At 37.2% G+C, this 23,637-nt stretch overlaps 1 non-coding gene across 1 annotated transcript; it reads left to right on the top strand.

Moving 5' to 3' along the window:
- Positions 1-10,136: 10,136 nt before the first annotated feature.
- TRNAC-GCA (transfer RNA cysteine (anticodon GCA)) lies at positions 10,137-10,208 on the top strand. Its single transcript has one exon. It is a non-coding gene; the product is annotated as a tRNA-Cys (tRNA).
- The last annotated feature ends 13,429 nt before the right edge of the window (positions 10,209-23,637 follow it).

Raw genomic sequence — 23,637 nt, 5'->3', positions numbered from 1 at the left:
TTAATGGATATTTTATTAGATAAAATAGATATTTGTTCCCTGTGTTTAAACCTCTTATAAAAATCCCATGTAAGTTACATTCAATATTAAAAAATAAAAAAACAGAAATCAGTTATCTTTATTTTGATCAATTAGATCTAAATATACTCTGGGGCCAGTCAAATCTAACTATATTTTTGAGAACCCAATAGGCATAGAATGCAAAGCTAAAATAACTTCAAAATTCTAATACATTTTTTTTCTTCCACAAAGAGGCTGGAGCATCTATAATAATTATCAGCATGTCAATGCCCTTTGGCTCTACCGCACACCAAGTGGCACACAAGATCACCACTGGTGGATCAGGGGCAAAGCATGCATGGGGCATCACTGTGTCTTCACCCAAGAATAGGAATTCTGAGCCATCCCTTTCTTTAAAATTGCTCCTAGGAATTATTGAATTCACTCTTGTCAATCAGATAATGCAGAATATTTATTGAGTCAGTAAATTAGACCCATAAGCCATGCGATAGACTTTTTATAGCCTAGAAACTATTGCAGAAAAATAGAACAAAAAGATTTATAGCAATTAGGCTGACATAGTCTTTGGTATAAGGTGAGAAAAAAAAATACTAATGAAGCTTCCGGACTGAAATTGTAAAATTGGTAAGTAAGCAAGTCCTGAATTTAATTTTTTATAGATGCTCTTTGTTCAGTCACTAAGTTGTGTCCTATTCTGCAACCCCATGGACTGTAGCATGCCAGGCTCCTCTGTCCATTATCTGCCAAAATTTGCTCAAATTTGTATCCAGTGATGCCATCTAATCATCTCATCCTCTGTCACCCCCTTCTTCTCCTACCCTCAATCTTTCCCAGAATTAGGGTCTTTTCCAATGAGTTGGCTCATCACATTAGGTGGCCAAAGTATGGGAGTTTTAGCTTCAGCACCAGTCCTTCCAGTTAATATTCAAGACTGATTTCCTTTGAGATTGACTAGTTTGATCTCCTTGCTGTCCAAGGGACTCTCAAGAGTCTTCTCCAAAACCACAATTTGAAAGCATCAATTCTTTGGTGCTAAGCCTTCCTTGTGGACCATTCTCACATCTGTACATGACTACTAGAAAAATCATAGCTTTCACTATATGAAAGTGAAAGTCATATGAAAATCATTTGACATATGACCTATGTCAACAAAGTGATGTCTTTGCTTTCTAACACACTGTCTTGTCACAGTTTTTCTTCTAAAAAACAGGTGTCTTTTAATCTCATGGCTGCAGTCACTGTATGCAGTGATTTTGGAGCTTAAGAAAATAAAATTTTCCACTTGCTTTCACTTTTTCTCCTTCTATTTGCCATGAAGTGTTGCAACCAGATGCCATGATCTTAGCTTTCTACATGTTAAATTTCAAGCCAGCTGTATAACTCTCCTCTTTCACCCTCATCAAGAAGTTCTTTACTTCTCTTCACTTTCAAAAACAACTGCATATATACATGTACTTTGGTGTTTGTTCTTGAGTTGCTAAATCTTGTTCAGCTCTTTTGTGATCCTATGGACTGTAGACCTTCAGGTTCCTCTGTCCATGGATTTCTCAGGGAAGAATCCTTGAGTGGTTTGCCATTTCCTTCTTCAAGGGATCTTCCCAACCCAAGGACTGAACCCACATTTCCTGCATTGATAGATGGATTCTTCACCACTGAGCCACAGGAAAGACTACAAGAGTACTTATGTCTGTGTGTGTACTTAAATCTATATAGATATAGATATAAACAAAATAAAAGCAGACCATGTGATAAAAAAAATTATTATAGACAATTTTTTTTTTTTACATGGCTATGTGTAAAAGTTTGTGAGCTTCCCTAGTGCTCAGTAGTAAAGAATCTGCCTGCCAATACAGGAAAAGTGGGTTGGATCCTTGGGTTGGGAAGACTCTGTGGAGAAGGAAATGCCAACCCATTCCAGTATTCATGCCTGAGAAATCCCTTGGACAGAGGAGACTGATGAGCTACAGTCCATGGATTCACAAAGAGTGGGACTCAACTTAGCAACTCAAAAACAACAATAACATGTAAGTTTGCAACATGTATTATATAAAGTTTCTTTTATTTCTGCTTATTAAAATGTGAGAAGGGTAGTCAGAGAGGAAAAGAAAGAAAATACATGTGGTTTCCTTTTTTAAAAACTGTTTACAAACTCAGCTTTTTGAAATGCAAAGACATTATCAAATACAACACAGAATTGAAATGCAAAAAATAGGACAATTCTCAGTTGATGGTTCAGTTTTAGTGAATTATGTTTTTACTATCCAGCACTTCAAATCCTTTTAGCAGAATAAGTGTAGAAGTAAATAAAAGAAACAGAAACACCATAACACTGATTCATATTCCTTATGTAAAGTATTAGTGAATTCAGTCCCTGCAAGAAAACAAACAAATCTCACCTGGCTAAATTCTACATCTTACTATTGAGTCTTAGCTGCCTCTGCCTCTGAGCTCTCAACTTCCCAATATTATACTTTCTGCTTTCTTCCTCAGCAAGGCTTCCCTCACTATGCCAAAATACTGACTAACTTATAAGACACTGCATAACAAAAGTCTTTTTTGGAAGTAAAAGGGGAAAACTAGTAACAAATTCTATTACAACTTGAAGTAATAGTAAGAGAGTAAAAGTGCTAGATATGCAGATGACACCATACTTAGGGCAGGAAGTGGAGAAGAACTAAAGAGCCTCTTGATGAAAGTGAAAGAGGAGAGTGAAAGAGTTGGCTTCAAACTCAACATTCAGAAAACTAAGATCATGCATCTGGTCCAATCAGTTCATGGCAAATAGGCAGGGAAACAATGGAAACAGTGACAGATTTTGAGCTCCAAAATCGTTGCAGATTGTGACTGCAGCCATGAAATTAAAAGACGCTTGTTCCTTGGAACAAAAGTTATGACCAACCTAGACAGCATATTAAAAAGCAGAGACATTACTTTGCCAACAAAGGTCCACTAAGTCAAAGCTATGGTTTTTCCAGTGGTCATGTATGGATATGAGGGTTGAGCTATAAAGAAAGCTAAGCATCAAAGAATTGATGCTTTTGAACTGTGGTGTTGGAGAAGACTCTTAAGAGTCCCTTGGACTTCAAAGAGATCCAACAAGTCCATCCTAAATGCAATCAGTCCTGAATAATCATTGGAAGGAATGATGTTGAAACTGAAACTCCAATACTTTGGCCACCTGATGCAAGGAACTGACTCATTGGAAAAGACCCTGATGCTGGGAAAGATTGAAGGTGGGAGGAAAAGGGAACGACAGAGGATAATATGGTTGGATGGCATCACCAACTCAATGGACATGAGTTTTAGTAGGCCCTGGGAGTTGGTGATGCACCGGGAAGCCTGGTGTGCTGCAGTCCATGAGGTCGCAAAGAGTCGGATTCAATTGAACTAGTGAACTGAACTGAAAAGTGCTAGATAGTGTCACCAACCAATGGACATGAGTTTGAGCAAACTCTGAGAGACAGTGAAGGACAGGGAAACCTGGAGTCCTAGAGTCCATGCGGTTGCAAAGAATTGGACACAATTTAATGACTGAACAGCAACAACAAAAAGTGCTATTTTTAAAATCCAGAGGGCTTGGGAATTGATAGACTGACTAATTTGGCTTTAATTGTGAACCAAAAATTTAAATTAAAGGATTTTAATTTGTCAATCAAAAAAGTTACACATTCTTAATTTAAATATTTTATTTTGAATTAACTTTGTATGTGTATATTTGTTTGCTAAACTTTTGATATAGGGCCAAAGTTTTTTGAGGATATAGATTTCATAGGAGTTTAGAATCAACTATTTTGAATAAACCACACCCCAAATTTAACATAAGCTTATAATTTCTCATTTCATCATGAACAGAGCAATATGGGTGAAAGTGTGACTCTTTGTGACTCCATGAACTGTAGCCTGCCAGGCTCCTTTCTTCATGGAAATTTCCAGACAAAAATACTGAAGTGGGTTGCCATTCCCTTGCCCAAGCAATCTTCCAAACCAAGGATCAAATCTGGTTTTCTGCACTGCAGGCAGATCCTTTATGAGATGAACCACCATTGAGTCAGTTAAGCCACTCAGTTGTGTCTGACTCTTTGTGACCCCTGTGCAGCAGGCCAGGTTTCCCTGCCCATCACCAACTCCCGGATCTTGCTCAAACTTATGTCCATCAAGTTGGTGATGCCATCCAACTATGTCATCCTCTGTCATCCCCTTCTCCTCCTGCATTCAATCTTACCCAGCATTAGGGTCTTTTAAAATGAGTCAGTTCTTTGCATCAGGTGGCCAAAGTATTGGAGTTTCAACTTCAGCATCAGTCCTTCTGATGAATATTCAGGACTGATTTCATTTAGGATGGACTGGTTTGATCTCCTTGCAGCCCAAGGGACTCTCAAGAGTCTTCTCTAACACCACAGTTCAAAAGCATCAATTCTTAGATGCTCAGCATTCTTTATAGCTCAGTTCTCACATCCATATATGACTACTAGAAAAACTGTAGCTTTGACTAGACAGATCTTTGTTGGCAAAGTAATGTCTCTGCTTTTTTAATATGCTGTCTAGGTTGGACATAGCTTGTTTTCCAAGGAGCCAGCGTCTTTTAATTTCATGGCTGCAGGAAATTTGTATCCCAACCTTTTAGAGTTGACTTGCCTGCATCCATTATATCTACTACTGTGGGCAAGAATCCTTTAGAAGAAATGAAGAAGCCATCATACTAAACAAAAGAGTCAGAAATGCAGTACTTGGATGCAATCTCAAAAATGACAGAATGATCTCTGTTTGTTTCCAAGGCAAACCATCCAATACCACAGTAATCCAAGTCTATCTCCTGACCAGTAATGCTAAAGAAACTAAAGTTGAACGGCTCAGTGAAGACCAATAAGACTTTCAAGAACTAAAACCCAAGAAGGATATCCTTTTCATTATAAAGGACTGGAATGCAAAAGTAAAAGTTAAGAAACACCTGGAGTAACAGGCAAATTTGGCCTTGAGTACAGACTGAAGTAAGGCAAAGGCTAATAGTTTTGCCAAGAGAAAGCACTGGTCATAGCAAACACCCTCTTCCAACAACGCAAGAGAAGACTCTACACATGGACATCGACAGACGGTCAACTCTGAAGTCAGATTGATTATATTCTTTGAAAAAGATAGAGAAGCTCTATACAGTCAGGAAAAACAAGACCAGGAGCTGACTGTGGCTCAGATCATGTACTCCTTCTTGCTAAATTCAGACTTCAATTGAATAAAGTAGGGGAAACCACTACACCATTCAGGTATGATGTAAATAAAATCCCTTATGATCATACAGTGGAAGTGAGAAATACATTTAAAGGACTAGATCTGATAGACAGAGTGCCTGATGAACTATGTACCGAGGTTTGTGACATTGTACAGGAGACAGGGATCAAGACCATCCCCATGGAAAAGAAATGCAAAAAAGCAAAATGGTTGTCTGAGGAGGCCTTACAAATAGCTGAGAAAAGAGAAGTGAAAAGCAAAGGAGGAAAGGAAAGATACACCTCTGTCAATGCAGAATTTCAAAGAATAGCAAGGAGAGATAAGAAAGCTTTCCTCAATGATAAGAGCAAAAAAATAGAAGAAAACAATAGAATGGGAAAGAGTAGAGATCTCTTCTAGAAAATTAGAGATAGCAAGGGAACATGGAAAGATGGGCACAATAAAGGACAGAAACAGTACGGCCCTAACAGAAGCAGAAGATATTAAGAAGAGGTGGCAAGAATACACAGAAAAACTTTCCAAAAGATCTTCATGATCCAGATAATCACGTTGGTCTGCTCACCTAGAGTCAGATGTCCTGGAATGTGAATTCAAGTGGGCCTTAGGAAGCATCACTACGAACAAAGCTAGTGGAGGTGATGGAATTCCAGCGGAGCTATTTCAAATCCTTAAAAATGATGCTGTGAAAGTGCTGCATTCAATATGCCAGCAAATTTGGAAAATTCAGCAGTGGCCACAGGACTGGAAAGGGTCAGTTTTCATTCCAATCTCAAATAAAGGCAATGCCAAAGAATGCTCATACTACCACACAATTGCACTCATCTCACATGCTAGTAAAGTAATGCTCAAAATTCTCCAAGCCAGGGTTCAGCAATATATGAACCGTGAACTCCCAGATGTTCAAGTTGCTTTTAGACAAGGCAGAGGAATCAGAGACCAAATTGCAAACATCCATTGGATCATCAAAAAAGCAAGAGAGTTCCAGAAAAAATATCTATTTCTGCTTTATTGACTGTGCCAAACATTTGACTGTGTGAATCATCACAGATTGTGGAAAATTCTGAAAGAGATGGGACTACCAGACCACCTGACCTGTCTTTTTAGAAATCTGTATGCAGATCAGAAAGCAATAGTTAAAACTGGACATGGAACAAAAGACCGGTTCCAAATAGAAAATGGAGTATATCAAGTCTGTATATTGTCACCCTGCTTATTTAACTTATATGCAGAGTACATCATGAGAAATGCTGGGCTGGAAGAAGCACAAGCTGGAATCAAGATTGCTGGGAGAAATAGCAATCACCTCAGATATGCAGATGACACCATCCTTATGGCAGAATGTGAAGAATAACTAGAGAGCCTATTGATGAAAAAATGAAAGAGGAGAGTGAAAAAGCTGGCTTAAAACTCAACATTCAGAAAACTAAGATCATGACATCTGGTCCCATCACTTCATGGCAAATAGATGGGGACACAGTGGAAACAGTGGCAAACTTTATTTTGGGGGCTCCAAAATCATTGCATATGGTGAGTGCACCCATGAAATTAATAGACACTTACTCCTTGGAAGAAATTTTATGATAAAACTAGACAGCTTATTATAAAGCAGAGACATTACTTTGTCAATAAAGGTTCATCTAGTCAAGGCTATGGTTTTCCAGTAGTCAAGTATGGATGTGAGAGTTGGACTATAAAGAAAGCTGAGCACTGAAGAATTGATGCTTTTGAACTGTGGTATTGAAGAAGACCCTTGAGAGTTCCTTGGACTGCAAGGAGATCCAACCAGTCCATCCTAAAGGCAATTGGTCCTGAATATTCATTGGAAGGAATGATGTTGAAGCTGAAACTCCAATACTTTGGCCACTTGATAGGAGGAACTGACTCATTTGAAAAGACCCTGATGCTGGGAAAGATTGAAGGCAGTAGGAGAAGGGGATGACAGAGGATGAGATGGATGGCATCACTGATTCAATGAATATGAGTTTGAGTAAACTCTAGGAGTTGGTGATGGACAGGGAGGCCTGGCATACTGCAGTCAATGGGATCACAAAAAGTCAGAGACGACTGAGTGACTGAACTGAAACTGAAACTGCCCACTTCCAATTCCACTGCACTTTTTAAAACATTTCCTTCTTGAGTCTTTCCAAAGTATTTAAAATAGATTTCATGACAATAGAAAGTACTTTTATTTTTGCACTCCTATTCCATTGGCTTAGGTAATAAGCAGTTCAATGATTCAATTTAGGGACTATCAACTGGCATAGAAGAAAGAAACCATGCCTGACTCTAGTTATGCTATAAACTCAAGGAGCAGGATCCAGGAGTGGGTAGGGTCCTAGACAGGGTTCTACCAGCACTGGGCCCTCTACCATGATTTCAATGAGAGATCAGTATATTTTTCAAAGGGAATAGAGAATGTTGGTTAAACCAATTAATCTGGAAAGTGCAGACAGCCTAGTAGGGCTTCCAGCATGATTAGGGTATAGTACTGCCTTGTGGAATATAAGGTCAGGAATGCAGCTGTGACTCAGAAGTCAGAGCCACTGATTCCAAGAAACACTGGAGGAACCCTAGGAAGTGCCGGTGAGAGAGAAGTGGCAAGAACACAGAGAGCACATATCTTAACACAAATGAAATGTTTGTACTTTCTAATTCACTTGGGAAAAAAGACAAGGTATTGTATTGTCCACCTGAGATAATTTTTCCCCAAAGTTGGGAAAATGTGAAAAAATCACAAGGAAATCTGAGTTTAAATAAAAATAATTGAAACTAGTGCTCCAGGCACAGGGAAATCTTGAGACTTACAGACTTAAAAGAACAAGCAAATAGAAGGGAAAGCAAGCCAAGATTTCACTGAAGTTATTAGGACATGTTGGAAATTTTTCCAGGTTAGTTTGAGTGAAATAAATAGCCATCAAAGAGTTTTAAGCAAAGGTATGATTTTATTTCAGTTAATGTTTTTCAAGAGACCATCCTGGTTGCAGTTTCTAAATGATTTCAGTAAAGACTCTTATGACAAATAGAGATGGGTTAAGAGAATAAGGGTGAGAGCCAGAAATCTTGCAATTATATTTAAAGGAAAACAACTTTTCTAGGAAATATTACAGCGAAATGTACTGGTTTATATTCGTGCAACATACCTTATTTTTGTGGAACTGTAATCAGATCAAGGAAAGTAACTGAAATCATGACTTATTTTATTCATTGGATAACCCTGAGAAGAGATGGCTTTTAATAGAGGCAGATAAAGTAATTGAGGGTTCCCTGGTGGCTCAGATGATAAAGAGTCTACCTGCAATGTAGGAGACCAGGGTTTGATCCCTGTGTTGGAAAAATATTCTGGAGAAGAGAATGGCTACCCCCTCCAGTATTCTTACCTGGAGAAGTTCAGTGACAGAGGAACTTGGTGGGCTATAGTCTATGAGGTCTCAAAGAGTTGGACATGACTGAGTAGCTAACACATAAACACATAAAGGACTTGCCCACAGGGTTTATGGGGGTCCTTCAGAGGATATTGTCTTAGAAACTTATTAAAGTCTTGTTCTACTTTAATCAGTTTTCCCAAATATGTTGTGGTGCTATGCATGCCTGTCATTAGCACTTCACGTATTACGGATGTTTGAGGACTGAACACAGCATTTTTCTTTGGGAAAATTTGGCCTTTTTAACATAGAAGCTGGTATCATCATCTCTCATTCTAATGTTTTAAAGACTTTGGAGTCGAGAAGACCTGAATGTGACCTCTGAAACAATCCTTAAACATTCTGGGCTTTAACTTCTTCTTATATAAAATATGATATTATTACCTATGTTATACTTATTTGAGATACCTAGCTCCATACCTACTGAATAAAATGCATTCAATAAATGGTGATTGTACTTAATTCTGGTACTAAGCTTCCATAGCAAAAATGGGTGACTTATGAGAGTAAATAATAACATGATGTGCAAAACTTTACTGTCTGACCCTCTATTATATTTAACCAATTTACAAATGAAAGCATGGTGGAGAATGAAACTGCTCTCAGCACATAAAAGTAGGTTTGGAATCAGCTTTAACCAAAGGACATAATGCTCAGACTGATTTTGAAGGATGGTAACTCAAGTAACTGCAAGAAAAAGTTGGATGATTTTAATAATGCCTGTAGGGACTTTCCTAGTGGTCCAGTGGTTAAGAAGCTGCCTTGCAATTGCAGGGGGCATGGGTTCAATCCCTAGTTAAGGAACTAAGATCCCACTTTCTGCAAAGAAACTAAGCCCATGTGCCAGTTACTAAGCCCACGCACTCTGGAGCCTGTGCTCCACAACTAAAAAGTCCCTTGAGCCTCAATGGAAGATCCTGTGTAACACAATGAAGACTTGAACCAGCAAATAAAAAAATAAATATTACAAAATAATAATGCCAGTAGACCGAACTGGAATAGAAAACCTATAAACAAAGTGAGACAGCTCTAGAGACAAGCTACTCTCCTACTCTCTCTGAAAACATGGGACATCTCTTCTCCATTTACATCTTAATCTCCAAACACATCTAATTGTCTTTCTCAGCTTTCTCTGGATCATCTGTTATTGTTGATCCTATTTCTACTGCAAATTAGCATATTGTTCCTGTGTTTTTAATTCAATTAGCTCTAACTTCAAGCTGTTTCATACACTAATACAAGGGCCACAGCATAGTAGCCCTTATGACTAATGTACTTTGTTCCATGACCTCTCAACTGTCACCTAGAATTCATAATCATCTATGTTTTAAGGAAACTTTTTTTTTTACAGAAAGAAGTATCATCCAATGGGAGTCATTAGACCAAGTTCATTTTGATGCCTATGAACTAAAACGAACTGGTATTGTCCATTATCAATTCTTTACTAATAAGTATCATTAGTAATGGGCTTCCCTAGTGGCTCAGTTGGTAAAGAATCTGCTTGCAATGCAGGAGACCCAGGTTCGATCCCTGGGTAGGGATGATCCCCTTGAGAAGGAAGTGGCAACCCATTCCAGTATTCTTGCCTGGAGAATTTCATGGACAGAAGATCCTGGCAGGCTACAGTCCCAGGGATCCCAAAGGATTGGACTTGACTGAGCAACTAACTTTCACTTTCATTTTCATTGTTAGTAAGGCCTGAAACAGGATCACTATCAGTTTGTTTGTAATGTAAAAACTTAATGAGCCAGTCACTCAGAAATATTAACACATAGTAGAGAAAATTTAGCTCAGTTTGGGTTCAGTATGTGTCCTGTGTGTGTTTAGTCACTCAGTTGTGTCACTCTTGCAACCCCATGGACTGCAGTCCTCCAAGCTCCTACAAGGGATTTTTCAGGCAAGAATATTGAGTGGGCTGCCATTTCCTCTTCCAGGGAAACTTCCCCATCTAGAGATCAAACCCATGTATCCTGTGTCTCCTGCACTGGCAGGCATGTTCTTTACCACTGAGTCACCTGGGAAGCCCATGTGGACCGTAGCCTGCCAGATTCCTCCATCCATGGGATTCTCCAGACAAAAATACTGGAGCAGGTTGCCATTTCCTTCTCCAGGGCATCTTCTCCACTCAGGGACTGAACCCGAGTCTCTTACATCTCCTGCACTGGCAAGCTCAGTATAGCTGTTTCAAATTAAAATCCAATCGTAGTCACTTAAATTGTAATATCTGAATTCTGTGGACTTACCCTAGTTGTAAAAAATCAGCATTTCTATTCTCCTCCAGTTTTACTTCCCTAAGTCTAACATATTCTCTAATAAATTCCAGAAAATCCCACAGGGCATCTCAAAAGTGTTCATGTAATACCTGTATTCCTACAGAAATTTCTACCTACATGTATTTCTCCTCAGCAGCTGCCTTGCTGATATTTGTTGCCCTCAAATCTCTCCAGAGAGGGAGGTCACCTCTGATCTGCTTCTTGAGCATGTTGGGAAGTCACCTTGCCTGAGATGTTTCTCTCTGGTGTATCACAGAGTTGCAGAACACACAATGTGCCCCAACTATGCTGTGTTCCTTAACTATTTACATTTCATACACGTTTATTGAATCTGTACTGAGCTCTGGACACGGTGAAGCACTTGGGATATAGCAGTAAACAAGACACTTATGATACTTGCCTTGAGGAGTTTATAATCTAGAGGAAAAGAAATTTTAAATTCCTGTTATGCTCATGTTCAGTGGAATGGCTATTGCAAAATATAAATAAATGACAAATGTTAGCAAGAATGTGTAGGAACTGCAACTTTTGTACAGTTGGCAGGAATGCAAAATGCAGTGCAGCTACTATAAAAGTAATTATGGAGGTGCCTAAAAAAATTAAATGCAGAATTACTATATGATCCAAAAAATTCACTTCTAAATATATACTTTAAAGAATTAAGGCAGAGTCTCTAAGAGATATTTGACCAGCCCTGCTTATAGCAGCATTATACACAATAATCAAAAATAAAAGCAATGCAAGTGTTCATCAATAGGTTAATTGATAAACAAAATGTGGTATATACACACAATGGAATGTTATTTGACCTTAAAAAGGAAGGAAATTCTGACATATATTACATCATAGAGGAACTTTGATGACATTATGCTAAGTGAAATAAGCCAGTCACAAAAAATCAAGTATTGTATGATTCCACTTGTATGAGATATCTACAAGTAGTCAAATTCATAAGGACAGAATATAGAAGGGTGGTTGCCGGAGACTGAGAAGAGAAGTGAATGAGGAGTTGTATAATGGGTTTAAAGTTGCAGTTTTGCAGAATGAAAATAATTATGGAGATTTCACAATCACTTGAATGTAAATTTACACCTCTCAACTGTATACTTAAAAATGGTTAATATGGCTAATTTTATGTTATGTATATTTTACTACAATTAATACTTTTTTTAAGTTCTCTGTTGTATTTCAGGAGCCTTAAAGAGTTCCTTATTGTGATAAGGACAATATTATACAACCCCAACTGTAGCTTACACATGACCATCTGCCACATATGTCTCCAATCTCTAAAAAGCCATCTCTAAAGCTGCTTTTATCTGAAATCCTTTTAGAGAATTCAATCACTAAATCTGAGAGTAAAACAGATACTATATCAATAACACCATAGGTAATCTCCTTTTCCTCTTTGCTTTGAATACCACAAGAACCTCCCTTCTTTCAACTCCTTACCAAATTTCTGCTTCTGGGCCAGTCTTGCAAATGGATACCAGATAAGTCAGAAGGAAGGAAGAGTGTTGACAGCCTTGCATGCCTGACTGCCTTCCTCTGAATTGAGCCAAATGTGTTATACCATAAATGGCCCATTCTCTTCCTTCCACTTTGGCAAAACTCATCAATACAGAATTTCACATGAACAAGTGGGCTGAATCTAAAAAGCCATTGTTCTTATATTATGTTCAGATCTTGAATAAATGTAATATGTCAATAAAAATTAAAATTTAAAATGCAATTAATTCATGACAGCACCAGAGTATAATAAAGCCAGTATTTACTAAGAATTTACAATGAGTTGAGCACTATCCTAAATGGTTTAAATATATTTACTCCCTTAATCTTCACAACAATCGAATGAACTGATACTGTGGTCTGCATTGTGAAATTGAGGAAAGAGAGACATTACAAATCTTGCCCAATAGTGCACATACATCAATTCACTTCAGTTCAGTTCAGTCGCTCAGTCGTGTCTGACTCTTTGCGACCCCATGAATCGCAGCACTCCAGGCCTCCCTGTCCATCACCAACTCCCGGAGTTCACTCAGACTCACATCCATCGAGTCAGTGATGCCATCCAGCCATCTCATCCTCTGTCATCCCCTTCTCCTCCTGCCCCCAATCCCTCCCAGCATCAGAGTCTTTTCCAACGAGTCAACTCTTTGCATGAGGTGGCCAAAGTACTGGAGTTTCAGCTTTAGCATCACTCCTTCCAAAGAACAGCCAGGGTTGATCTCCTTTAGGATGGACTGGTTGGATCTCCTTGTAGTCCAAGGGACTCTCAAGAGTCTTCTCCAACACCACAGTTCAAAAGCATCAATTCTTCAGCACTCAGCCTTCTTCACAGTCCAGCTCTCACATCCATACATGACCACAGGAAAAACCATAGCCTTGACCAGACGAACCTTTGTAGGCAAAGTAATGTCTCTGCTTTTGAATATGCCATCTAGGTTGGTCAGAACTTTTCTTCCAAGGAGTAAGTGTCTTTTAATTTCATTGCTGCAATCACCATCTGCAGTGATTTTGGAGCCCCCCAAAATAAAGTCTGACACTGTTTCTACTGTTTCCCCACCTATTTGTCATGAAGTGATGGGACCAGATGCCATGATCTTGGTTCTCTGAATGTTGAGCTTTAAGCTAACGTTTTCACTCTCATGTATGTGCAGTGCACATGTGCATGTTTCACTCTCATGTACATGCAGTGCACATACATGGTGGACTGCAATTTTCACTTCGGCAAATCTTTCCAAGAATAAGCAATCTTAATCATTACTCACTACTGGTGGATGCAGAAAGTCCACAGAGGCAAAATGATTTCTTAAGATTATACAATCACATAATAGAAAAGCCAGTTATTTTATTCCCAGTCCAATGATTTTCTTTACTTTTTCATATCAAACTGACCAAAGTAACAATTTTTTAATCTCTTGATTAAAAAGAAAAAGTAGTCCTATTTACTAGGATATGAGAGTCTTCCCAGCTTGTCACAGTATAGAAGGTTAGAATTTTAAGAATGGAGCTTAGCAATAAGACATTCCATTCCTTTGTCATATTATTCTATTCCTTTTTATGTTGGTAGAGTTATCTCTAATTATAATACTTATTTATTAGTTTTACCATAGCTAAATTAACAGTTTAAAATTCAAAGCAAGCATCATGCATCTTTCATTTGTCTGTAAATATCATGAGTATTTAGACAAAGATTTTAAGTACTAGAGTTAAAGCACAGCTAAAGTATAATTACAATTTTAATATTTTCAATTAAAACAAATCTCTCTTAATATCATGCATTAACTCTCTTCCTGCCTGTTAAATGGAGAATGCCATAATATATTTCTTATGTGGACCTGAGACTTGATTGGTCGTGATATTGTTTGCTCAGTTGCTCAGTCATGTCGAACTCTTTGCGACCCCCTGGACTGTAGCCAACCAGATGCCTCTGTCCATGGAATTTTTTAGGCAAGAGTACTGAAGTGAGTTTACCAATTCCAATTCCAGGGGATCTTCCTGACCCAGAGATCAAAGCTGTGTCTCTTGCGTCTCCTTGCCTTTGCAGACAGATTCTTTACACTGTGCCACCTGGGAAGCTCAGGTGTGGTATTACTGACCTTTTAACTTTCCTTCCTTTTTTGTATGAGATGACATTTTTGGGTTGTTCTTTAGATTAGTAGCTACGAGGTTTGGTCACCCGTTGTGAAGAACTGACTCATTGGAAAAGACCCTGATGCTTGGAAAGATTGAAGGTGGGAGGAGAAGGGGACGACAGAGGATGAGATAGTTGGATAGCATCACTGACTCAATGAACATGGGTTTGAGCAAGCTCTGGGAGTTGGTGATGGACAGGGAAGTCTGGTGTGCTTCAGTCCATAGGGTCACAAAGAGGTGGACATGACTGAACGACTGAACAGAACTGAGGTTAAGTTTTGGAGAACAGGTTTACATAGACATTTTTCTAGAATAACAGTAGTTGGGGGAAAATGACAGTATATTATTCATTTATCACTGTCATTTGGCTGGCACACTGCCTTGATAGTTTGGCACCTTTCCTTCTTTTAGGAATTAAGAAAGTATTTGATCTTATCAAACACATGAAGTATCACCAAAATGAGTGTAAGTCATATTTCTCTAAGCAAGTGCTATCACTTCTGTATGGAAAACAATTGTGGTTGTTGTTTACTGTATGTAATCACACAAAACAAACAAACAAAACAGATGAAAACCTTGATAAAGACCTGGCTTTTATTTCCAAGTAAATAACTTCCTTAAGTCACTTATAGTCAACCAAAACAAAATCAGAACTCTGCTATTTGAAATCAGGTAACACTTGTGTTCACATGTAGCATTCCAATTTAATTAATAGCCAACAATCTATTCTGAAATAATTGCAACCATTAGAGTTGTCTAAGCAATTCTTATTTTCTCTCAGATCAATCCATTTATTAACAGAGCAAAAGAAGAGAAAAACAAATTAAAGACTACTTCAAGCTTTTTTCCCCCACTATTATTCTCAAAGAATGGTACAAAGGTGAGGCAATGTAAGTTGGTCATAAAATGTTTCAACAAGGAAAAATGTCAGGGCATGAAGAAGATCATTTCTGTTGGCGCTAAAGAGAATAATAGAAAGCTGTGTTCTCTCAGGGCTGGGGCCAAGGCTCCAATTCTATTGCTGTTGGAGAAAATGCTGCAGGTGCAAGAGTCAAACTGGTTTCTATTATAAAAGCAGTAGATTATTCTGTGATTATGTCTGAAACTGCTAAGCTTTACCTCCTCTTCTGTTTAGCAGTATTCTCATATAACCTAGAATCTGATAACTCTTTTCGTATCTACCAGGATCTGTGATGTTCTCTAATATTTTACATAAATGTATACATACAAGTGAGACACAGGTTGAGCAACCTGAGGTAAAAAACTGATTCCATTTTAAGATAACAAACCTGAAGTTTGCAATTCCTATCAATTTGTTGCTCTCAGACTTTGAAGGTGATACAATTAAACCCAATCAGAAGAATAAACAATTTTTGAGTTTTTCTCTAGTGATGGTGACAGTTTAGTATCTTCCTATCAACTTGCTCTCACCCTTCTCTTTGAATACAAGACCAGATGTACATTTTCAGGGTTCTTTGCACTGCTTGGAAATTTCATCATGGCCACTGAACAAGTTGAAGTTAAGTAGTAGAAGGAAAAAAATCTCATGATTTTGGATAGACAGATGTTCCAATTAACAAACCTTGTCAGTTTCAGTCCCTGGTTCATGAGGGGGATCACTCACTAATATTGATATTAAAGAGTTCAAAATTAATAGGGTAGTGTTCATGGAAAATAATAAAGATAACAACAATAACCTGCCAGAATCATCTAAAGAGAAATAGCATTGATATAGACTCCAGAAATGCTGAAGTGGGACCATGGCTGAGACTAGAGCAGGGCATACTCAAAACGGAATCATTAAGTAGAGAAATGTATCTTATGTATTGAAATATGTAAACTTTTTTTATTATGCACACACTCTGAGGCCTCAATCAATATTGCTGGAAGATGATGATTATTATTATAATTCACAATTGATCAATGTTTCAGTATTTAAGAAGAATTCTAACTAATTTTTTACCAAAGAAATAATATGTATCTTCTATATTTTTTCCAAAACAAGAAATTTTGAGAAAATAAATATCCTAAGAAATTAAATATAATAAAGAAAAAATATTCAGGCCTATTTTAATGAACCATCAATAATGAATTTTGAATGATAGAGTTATATTTTATTTTTTACATAGAAGACAGGATTCACAATTGTGGGGCTTTGTTTTGTCTATCCCTTAGATCACACTTCAGTGGTTAGATCCATTTGGACCCTGACCTGATACTTAGTACATCAAAAGTATACAGCAAGGAAAGATTTGTAGAGAGAGTGAGGAAATGTCTTTTCTATACATCAACTTCTTTATCTCTGTAGCAAGAGCATTATATCTTAATTCAGATAAGTACTTTGAACATTCAATTAGATAGTAAATGTAAATTACTGGGAATAATTAAAATCAAAACTCGATAAACGACAGCTACTATTATCATAGTACTTTTTAGACATGTTAGCAATAAAAAGAGGGTTTCCCAGGTGGCGGTAGCAGTAAAGAACTTGCTTGCCAATGCAGGAGACATAAAAGATAAAAGATTTTCAGGTTGGGAAAATCCCTGGATTGGGAAGATCCCTTGGAGAAGGGCATGGCAACCCTCTCCAATATTCTTGCCTCAAGAATCCTGTGGACAGAGGAGCCTAGTGGGCTATGGCCCATAGGGTTGCAAAGACTTGGACACAACTGGAGCAACTAAGCATGAGAAATAAAAAGAATGGGTACCAAAGATGAGCTTTACTGATTCAGATTCTCAAAGCTTTCTCCTGCTCATTTTCTTCTAGGTTATTTTAGACTGAAGTAACATTGCAGGTGAAGATGCAATGCTGAACTCAACTAGGATCATCCCTACCCTCTTAAAAACTTTTGGTGCAAACTGGAATGAGTAGACATTCGTTGGAATTTTCTTTCTACAGAATATATTAATGAAAAAGATAAGTGAAAGCAAGAGTAAATTTATTTCTTCCCAGTGTAAACTTCCTGGAAGAGCAAGCAGCAGGAGTCTGCAAATGCATGCCTATAATTGTATGCTGTCCTGTCTGGAATCAGATGATGCCGTTTTTCATATTCTGAAAGGAGCACCACAAGAGGTCAAGGGAGAAACAACTTCTGGAATCAGATGATGCCGTTTTTCATATTCTGAAAGGAGCACCACAAGAGGTCAAGGGAGAAACAACTTCCCCACATAAATCTTTGCTCTTTCATGAAGTTAATCAAAAAGAAGTCTGGAGAACAGGCAGATTATCTGTGCATAGTTTATACTCCATGGGCTACAAGTTGTTGTTGTTGTTTTTTTTTTTTTAATTACCTCTTCACAAATTGCTGGCTCTCCAACACCCCTGCTGGCTGTCATGTCCTCCCAAAAATGTAAGTATATTCATCACTGCACAGGGTGTCTGCCAAGAATTCCTTAATAGGTAAGGCTTTTAAAACTATTTAGACTCTCTTACAAGATTTGACTGAAGTACATTTCCAATACCTTGATTTCCTGACTGGCTTGATTTTGTAATGCAATCCAGTATTGTAGGATAATTAATATTTCCACAGCTGTGCTTTGAATAATGAAGGTCTACTCAGATAAGATTTCAAAATAACTCATGTTCTTATTCATCCAGACTAACATATTCAGAACAGAAAATGTAATAAAAGATAACCATGCAATGATTTGTACTTCCTATGGCATTTGGATCTCCCATATCTAAGCCACAGCATTAATAGACTTTCAGGAAAGCTTAACAACTTGCTTGGTGTACTATAAGAGTATCTTGAAAAGATGCAGACTTGATTTTCAAATTTCTTAATTAGGATAACAATTAGGGCAGTTAAAATATTTAAAGTATCAGCTTTTGTTTTTGTGTTTTAGGGGTGTCATGATAAAGTACCAATATTGGTGCTTCCTTCTGATTGAAATTGTTTCCAAGGATAGCACCATGACTCACTCACTTTCCTCCTTAAGTTCTTACTTATTATCATTTTCTTAGTAAGACATCCCCTGATTTATATTTGGACACTGCTCCCCAAACACTTTCCTTCTCTAGTAGTCCCCAAGCACTTATTGTCTACTGAATATCTTATATCTTAGTTATTTTTTAAATTGTTCCTCATTATCAACTAAACTTTAAGTTCTATAAGCACAAAGATTTTTGTCCAATATATTTCCAAAATATTCCAAATAACAGATTAATAGGTAGTTAATGTTAGTTTCCTAAATGTCATTACTTGCTATTAAATAACGATAAAGAATAATGTATCTTCTTTATTTTAATCTTCTAACAACTTAATATTATCTGTATGATACTTTTGGAGGTATAAATGCATCTAAGCTTTGTATTTCCAAATTTCTCTAGCAAGCAAAGAACCTCTTACCAACATGGTGCTAAAAATTCCAAGCACACTCATTTCACAGATACTGATTTAAAGCACCTCTTTAGTAACTTGAAGTGTAGAAGAAGAATGTGACAATAAAGGAAAAATTTGTGAACAGTGATATTGAGACCTAAAACTGAGGTCAGTGAGAAGCTGAATAAAATGAATTTAGTTGAGATAAACTAATTCCAGATTAACGATTCAGGATTAGGCTGTTTGATGTACTATGATGCCACTCTAACTTATTGAACAAAGTATTGGGGATTTCCCTAGGGACCCAGTGGTTTAGACTCCATGCTACCACTGCAGGGGATGCGGGTTCAATCCCTGATTGGGGACCTAGGATCCCACATGCATTACAGTACAGCCAAAACATCAAAAATAATATTTGAAACAAACAAAGTAATGGCTTGCGAAATGAAAAGAATGAATATAATATAAACCCAACTCACAGTAATTGTCACATTAAGTGGCTTAGGAGTTCTGTTGATTTGCACAGAAAGTACTGGAAAAATGAGAGGTTGGTCTATGCATAGTGGCTAGTACAGGATACTAGTACTCAGACTATATACTTTATACTTAATAATATGAAGGAGAAAATAACTTTCTTTCATAAAAGTACATATTTAAATGATAAATGTGATTGGATCATAGTTGATATGTGAGTTCAAATTGTAAATGAAATTCCTTAGCTTCAAGGAGAGATGAAAGAAGATAAGAGCCCTGAATTCTTGATTTAGTCCTGTTATTACTAACTGTATGATTAGATTTAAATTTGAAATAATCATACTGACTGTGTGGAGAACAGACTTATAGACATTTTGGGTATGTGAGTAGAAGCAGGAAAACCATAAAGAAGTCATTATAATAGTCTTGTTAAAAGTGAAATAATCTTGAAGCAAGTGATAGCAGGAAGCAGTTGTCTGTGGAACAAATGGTGATAAGATGTGCTGATGAGTAGGATGTGAAAAAAAAAAAGAATTCAAGGATAAATGCAAGGCATCAAATAATGTGTTAGATGGTAGGGCTCAAGTGGTAAACAGTAGCAAAAATAAAATGGTTCCTATTTAAGTAGAATATTGATTTCCAGAGGCTCTTACTGGAATGTATTCCTTGTAGTTAACTCATCACATGGTCTTGTGGTTACAATACAGGAAGTAACTCTTAAAAGAAAGAAAGAAATTAATCAATCAAGCCTCAATATTGCTGTTTCTAGACTTTCTGGAATTATTTTATTTTCTGAAAATTTATCCTCCTCTTCAAAAAAGACTTAATTATACATATTTCTTTGTTCACATTACTATCTGAATTAATTAGGACTAAACAGAGTTTATATTAAATAGAGCTTATAAGTATACCATAAATATCCATCATTTCAACTTAAATATTTCTGTTTGTTTCCCTTCCTCGTTTTTAATGTGATGCTTATGATCTCTTTTTTCTATAGATAACACGCTAAACCAAACAATTTTAATCTGTATTTTTTGTGTGCTTGGTTCTTTTGTCCAATTCTCAATATATTTCTGATATTATGTTCAGATAATATTACATATTATTAAATCATATATTATGTATAGACCATCATTCCAATGTTCTCATCTTATGGTCCCAAAGCACTTAAATAATTTGATATTTTGCTTGACATTTAACTTGATAATTTAGGTAGTTAATTTTATCTATAAAGAAGATGTTTGTCAAATTTACTCCTCACCCCATCAAAAACGCACAAACAGAGCAATGAAACAAACACAAAAGAGTCCCCTGCTTCCACACCATAACATAGTAAACTGTTTATGGTTAGTTTTTGCTGTGGAAGATCCCAGTTGTCCATTTTCCCTTGTCTCTCCTTTTGTCTCTCATAATAAACTTGAGATTGCAATTCTGTGAACTGGGTTTACTATAACATCCTTTCCAAAAATTTTAAAAATTTTCTTTAAAAACATCTCCAGATGGCATTCTTGAAGTCAGGTAACTTAGCGAAATATACATAATATTATCAAAGTGTGTCAGTCACTCAGTCATGTCTGACTCTTGGTGACCCCATGAACTGTAGCCGGCCAGACTCCTCTGTCCATGGGATTCTCTAGACAAGCACACTGAAGTGGATTTCCATGCCCTTATCCAGGAGACCTTTCTGACCCAAGAATCGAAACCATATCTCTTATGTCTCCTACATTGGCAGGTGTGTTCTTTACCACTAGCACCACCTGGGAAGGCCAACTACTTTTCTAATTATTCTCCAAAGGAGTGAAATCACATTTCTTGTTGTTTAGTCATGACTAATCATGACCAAATCTTTTGCAACCTCACAGACTATAGCCTGCCAGGCTCCTTTCTTTATGGGCTTCTCCAGGCAAGAATACTGGAATGGGTTGTGATTTCCTTCTCCAGGAGATCTTCCTGACCCAAGGGTTCAACCCACATCTCCTACTTTGGAGATGGATTCTTTACTACTGAACCACCAGGAAGACCTCACATTCCTTAGATCTTAGAATATAATCTATAGAAACTCAAGTTTCATATATAAGCACAATTAGGGCAAAGGTTTACTATACAATAATCTTAAAGCAATATTAAAGAAAAAAGTTCAGAAAAACACTAACAATGATAATTATAGATTGTAGATGGTTATACTCAATTTTCACCATAGAGCACTTTCCACACTATGTCCTTACCTCTCTGACCACTAACTTTCTACCTGTTAACAAAACTTCTTACTTTGCTAATGATAATGACAACAACTTTCTTTGACCATCCCCTCCTACTCTTCAACAACAACAACAACAAAAAAAGAGTAAATTTCTTTGCAGTATTCAAATATTCCTTTTTTAAATTGCAATATGGTTGATTTACAATGTTGTATTAATTGCTGCTGTACAGCAAAGTGATTCAGTTATACATTCTTTTTCATATTCTTTTCCATTATGGTTTATTATAGGGCATTGAATATAGTTTCCTGTGCTACACAATAGGACCTCATTTATCTGTGCTATATACAATAGCTTACATCTGTTAACCTTAACATTTGTATAGAGAACAGACTTATAGTTGCCAAGGGGGAAGGGTTGAGAGAGGGATGAAGTAGAGCAGGAGGTTGGAGTTAGCAAATACTACTTTTATACAGGTTGTGCACTGTGCTTTTACAAATATCCCTTTATAAGGTTTCTATTCAGTTAATTTGAAAATTCCTCAAAGGAAAATTTCTTTTATTCTTTCTCAGTCATTTAATCTTTCATTCAACAAATATTCATTAACTGTGTCAATTTGTATTTCATTAAAACTATCATGTTATTAATGGTAAATTATACTATATTACTTTATGCACAGATAAGAAAAATAATATACTGTTTAATTGGTCTATGATCTACTATCAGCAGTAAAATGCATCCTAGTTATTCAGATATTTAAAAAGTTTAAAAATGGGCCTATCACTTCAGTTCAGTCACTCAGTCGTGTCCGACTGTTTGCGACCCCATGAATAGCAGTATGCCAGGTCTCCGTGTCCATCACCAACTACTGGAGTTCACTCAGACTTATGTCCATCGAGTCGGTGATGCCATCCAGCCATCTCATCCTCTGTCCGTCCCCTTCTCCTCCTGACCCCAATCCCTCTCAGCATCAGAGTCTTTTACAATGAGTCAAAACTTCACATGAGGTGGCCAAAGTACTGGAGTTTCAGCTTTAGCATCATTCCTTCCAAAGAACACCCAGGACTGATCTCCTTTAGAATGGACTGGTTGGATCTCTTTGCAGTCCAAGGGACTCTCAAGAGTCTTCTCCAACACCACACTTCAAAAGCATCAATTCTTCAGTGTTCAGCTTTCTTCACAGTCCAATTCTCGCATCCATACATGACCACTGGAAAAACCATAGCCTTGACTAGATGGACCTTTGTTGGCAAAGTAATGTCTCTGCTTCTGAATATGCTATCTAGGTTGGTCATAACTTTTCTTCCAAGGAGTAAGCATCTTTTAATTTCATGGCTGCAATCACCATCTGCAGTGACTTGGAAGTCCAAAAATATAAAGTCTGACACTGTTTCCATTGTTTCCCCATCTATTTCCCATGAAGTGATGGGACCGGATGCCATGATCTTCATTTTCTGAATGTTGAGCTTTAAGCCAACCTTTTCACTCTCCTCTTTCACTTTCATCAAGAGGCTTTTTAGTTCCTCTTCACTTTCTGCCATAAGGGTGGTGTCATCTGAATATCTGATGTTATTGATAACTCTGGTATGTACAAGAGATTGTTTTACATGCCCAGTATATATTAGTTAAAAAAAAAAACAGATTAAAGTTCCTACTCTAACAGGAACTATGTTTCATAAAGAAAAAAAAACTACAATAGAAAGTAGAAATAAATAAGTAAATTGTGTTATATGTTTATGTGCTATGCTGAGCTTAATTGTTCAGTCATGTCCAACTCTTTGCAATTCCATGGAATGTAGCCTGCCAGGCTCCTCTTTCAATGGGGATTCTCCAGGCAAGAATATTGGAGTGAGAGAACAAGATGGCAGAGGAGTAGGTACAAGATGGCAGAGGAGTAGGCAGATGTGGAGTACATCTCCCTCCAAGGATACACTAGGAATACAGCTTAGGACACAGAAAATACATGCAAAATACCAGCTGAGAGGACAGGAGTACCTGACCAGTGGAAAAGATTATATAGAACCACACAGAACTTAGTAGCATGAAGGAACTAGGGGGGAAACAG

The sequence above is a fragment of the Ovis canadensis genome, chromosome 6 (genome assembly GCF_042477335.2).
Source record: "Ovis canadensis isolate MfBH-ARS-UI-01 breed Bighorn chromosome 6, ARS-UI_OviCan_v2, whole genome shotgun sequence".
Classification (NCBI taxonomy): domain Eukaryota; kingdom Metazoa; phylum Chordata; class Mammalia; order Artiodactyla; family Bovidae; genus Ovis; species Ovis canadensis.
This window is presented reverse-complemented; position numbering and strand designations above follow the sequence as displayed.